This window comes from Stegodyphus dumicola, chromosome 7 (genome assembly GCF_044657685.1).
Source record: "Stegodyphus dumicola isolate Sdum_Otavi_A_Nest chromosome 7, ASM4465768v1".
In the NCBI taxonomy this organism is placed as follows: Eukaryota; Metazoa; Arthropoda; class Arachnida; order Araneae; family Eresidae; genus Stegodyphus; species Stegodyphus dumicola.
Window position 1 is genome coordinate 200,841,123 of NC_140774.1, and position 4,245 is coordinate 200,845,367.

Sequence of the window (4,245 nt, forward strand, 5' to 3'; positions counted from 1 at the left end):
GCTTTGTGTGTTACCTTTATTTATTAAATATGTGTTCTTCGCACTTAAACCATAAAATTCAATTCAATAGCGATATCGCAAAATAATTTTAAAATGAGCATATCTTTAGAATTTCCCATACACTGTCTCGCGCGCTTGAGATGTAAACGTTTCTTTTTTTTTCCTCCCGTACACTGTTGTCATTGCTCGCTTTGAAATCGTTTACTTTCTTATTCAAAAAATCTAATATATATGCTTTATAAAATATGAACTAGATAATAAAACAAAATTGAAATTAGGTCTTCCAGAAGCCCATATTCGGGTGGAGTCCTACGCTATTTAATGGCTCTAGGTACCGTTGTTTTATCACAATACGAGAAACATAGAAAGGGGGCAACGTTTTTTTAACCTTTATTTATTAAATATCGTGTTCTTCGCACTTAAACGATGAAATCCATTTAGCAGCAATATTGCAAAGTATTTAAAAAGAGCATATCTTATCTTTAGAATTTCCGATACACAGTCTCGCTGTGGAGATGATGTTTTTTGTAGTTTCGTACAGTGTTGCAATTGCCCGCTTTGAAATCGGAATCCTTCAGTTTGTTAATACAAAGTTCTTAAAAGTTTTACAAAGTAAGAAATAGATAATAAAACAAATTTTGATTTCCAGGTGCCCGTATTAGAGTGGAGGACTATGTTATTCAGAATTTGATATCTGGGCACCGTTGTTACTTTACAATTCATACAGATTCTTCATTATTTCATTTCTTTAAGCAGTTTCACGCCATTTTCATAATGTCTCTCACTACTGCTTATCCTCCACTTTTACTAGCTACATTGAACTCACCATCTGCATTTGCCATATTGCACCTGTGATAAGTGAAAGGCCGGGTTCTATAGTGGACCACGCGAAAATGCCAAAACGAAATTAATAGCCATTTGGGCTGGAAACTGCAGTATATTTTCTAATTTTATTACATGCTATGTCCACATTCATTTAATAATTTTATCCTCATCGCTATATTACTAGTTCAGTAGGCTGAGATGTTCTGAAAGTGAAAAATTATGAACGTGTGCCTTTAAATCGACTTATCAGTGTTAGCTGCAGTATAAAATGTTAAGAGTGTTTTCATATAAGTACTTCTCTTAAAACACAGGGAGAGCGCGAACGCAATCCCAGCTACCAAAAATTATGCACCCCAAGCAACCGCAATTTGCGGATGTGGCGAACGTCAAACCCTCGAAGTGCAATGAGAGTCCTCTGCTCGGGGGAGCCTCCTTCTTGATCAAGGCGTCCCCAGTGCCAGGTAAGTATGCTGCCAATCACAACGACGAGAAATCGAAAACACAAATATTAGATACAAATAGTGGTGGTTATACGTTCAAAGGGGATGTTAAAAAGCTCCTATTGGGATATTAGACCCAAAGCGGCATTTTGCGTCGCCAATAAATATAGCTTTGTATCCTCCTTAAGGTGCTTCGATAATGAAGAATTTGCATGAATGTATACCTATTTCTTGCACTGGGAAAAAACAACGGTTCCTAGAGCGATGCAATTTGGAAAACCTAGTCCTTGCAATTTAAATAGCATAGCCCGAATTTTGAATTTGTTTTATTTTCTATTTCATATTTTGTAAAACTCAACGACTTGAAAAGTAGCAGTGGCAACACGGTGCATAATAAAACGTTATTATTTCCAGTGCACGAGGCTCTGTATCGTAAATTCTAATGATAAGCTGGTTTTAAATACTTTGTGATTTTGCACTTTAATCGAATTTTATATGGCTTTTATATGGCTTAACATGATATTTGATAAAGTAACCACACAAAACGTTAATAATAAAAAGAGAAAATTTGTTTTGTAAAATTTGTTACTTGGTAAGAAAACTGAACACTGATATGATGAACTGAGAAAAGACAGAAAAATGTATACCAACACTTAACGCTACGTCGGGAATTTTAAACATATACTCCTCTGCTGCTTATAAAATTTTTGTAATTTTGCTGTTGAATGGCATGTGGTGTAAGTACGAAGCAAATGATGCTTAATAATAAAGCTAAAAAGAAAAAAAAAAAGGGTTAGTGGGAGGGAGTGTAATAGCAGCATGCGAGCTGAGCAAGAGCGTAAAAAACCTTAATGAACCCTTCTAGGTGACTATTAAAATCTTAAACCTTTCATATTTTTTTTGTATTGTTGTTTTATTTGATAATATGATTAGAAACTTATGTGATTTTCAAAACCTCTCTTTGTCTGATTAAAAAAAAGGGATTTTTTCCTCATTAATTAATATTAGACATTATAATATGTTGTACCTTTTCATTGCTTCGCCGTCAATTGAAGGTACAGTGTTTGATGCCAATGCCAATAAGTTACGGAGTGCATATGGTTTAAAACCATGTACCTCCACATCAGAAAAATATCTAAGTAGTGAGCAGAAATAGGAAAATTGCCTAATTGGTTATCATGATTCACACTAGAGGAAGCTACATTAGCTGGAGAAAGGTTAGGAATAGGAAATATCAAGTGTTGATTTTTTTTGGAAGTTTTATGATTTTAAACTTTTTTGCATTTTTTAATTTTATGTATTTTTTAAAAAAATTTTGTAACACATAAATACGACACTAAAGCGGAAAGCAAAGATTTTACAAATTAATAGGCTCACTGGCATATGGCACTAATTATAGTGAAGTAAAGATTAAATTTTCGCGAGGAATTATCCAGGGCAGCTTAGGTCTTACCTATCAATAACTGTCCTTAGTAGGAATCCTAAAAGTGGAAAAAAAAAAAAAAAAATCCAATTATTGGAATAAACCTGTACACTTGAAGTGTTGAATGACATCCGATGTGGCAGTATGTAACAGTGCCATAACTTGGGCAAAATAGCGATTTAACATCTGAAGCATAACTTTCACATCGTAAAAGAAATTTAACATATCTGTAGCATAAAACTTCGGCATAATTTTCTCCTCGTAGGTACTACGGCTGAGTGTCCTCCTTCCTCCGTGTCTTAGAGCAACAGAATAGCGTAGGCATAATAGTTGAGGCATAAAATTGTACTGGGTGGAGCATAGTTCCACTGACCAAACGTTGAAAATTTATACATCATCATCGATTATGCCGGCATATTGCTGTTATAACGCAATGTTTCCGGCTCTTGACGCTTAAGACCGAAGGGCGCATGACGGTGAAAAGTCAAGACTGGTGGGTGAGGAGTCAGGAGGTGGAAAAAGGGAGGTGACAGCATGACATCACAAGTGGAGGAGGGGCTTCAGACCTGGGGATGAAGCACATCAGCGAGTCAGATCCGTCAGGTGGCGCCATCCATCGGAGTTTAAGGAACTAGAAGATAGAAACTAGTGAAATCATCTTACCGAGAAAGGGAGAAATTACAAGTCCATTTTCATCATTTCTTCAACCATTCCTAAAGCAAGGAGAACTTTTCCTTGTGGAGATTCGATTTGCTTGCATCTTTGCAATCAACTGCAGATTTTCATCTATCGTAGTGTCCGTTTTTGCAGGTGTAGCATCTGAGTGGGATTTTGTCGGTAAATTCACATCTTTCGTAGTCAAGGATTCAGACAACGGCGGCGATGCATCTGATAGTTTGCCGCGCAGGATTCAGTTTCTTCTTAGTAGCTGTTTCACGAATTTTCGGCCGAAATTCGCACAACTTTGATGTCGCAATATGTTCGGGCAAGTAGGTTTCTGATCTTTAGGAAGTTTGGAGGTGTAGGTCAGGTGACCGTGTCCACACTTGAGACATCTAGGTGCATTATTGCAGAAAATTTGGCCATGGCCATACCGCTGACACCTAAAGCAAATCATTGTGTTTCGGTTGCCTTGGAATCTTCGGAACTTGACTCGTAGATCAAGCAGCATTTTCTTTCTGCCTTCGTCATTCCTCTTGAATGAAGCAAAGAAAACTGGAAGCTTTACTTCCTTTCCCTCGATTTTCCTTGTGAACTGCGACACGCTAAGCACAGGAAATCCATCTTTGATAAGTTCAGCTTTAATTTCATCAATAGCTGAGTCTTCAGGAAGACCGCAGATAACAACTTTTAGAGGTGTTTCTTTCTTCTGCCTGAACGTGCTGAATTGCACCTCATCCTTCATGAGCATAGCTAAGGCTCTGCCTCTTTGGTCAATAGAGTTAAAAATCAGAGTGATTTTGTCTCTAGTCAGGACTTTGACGTAATCCATAATGCCGTGTTTGTTGAACTTTCCTCTCAGATCGCTCCATTGCACCTCTGGTCTAGGACAGATAA

General features: G+C 37.1%; 1 non-coding gene across 1 annotated transcript; it reads right to left on the reverse strand.

Moving 5' to 3' along the window:
* Window positions 1-1,132: 1,132 nt before the first annotated feature.
* On the reverse strand, window positions 1,133-1,294 carry LOC118182653 (U1 spliceosomal RNA). Its single transcript, XR_004757098.1, has one exon. It is a non-coding gene; the product is annotated as a U1 spliceosomal RNA (small nuclear RNA).
* Window positions 1,295-4,245: the final 2,951 nt, after the last annotated feature.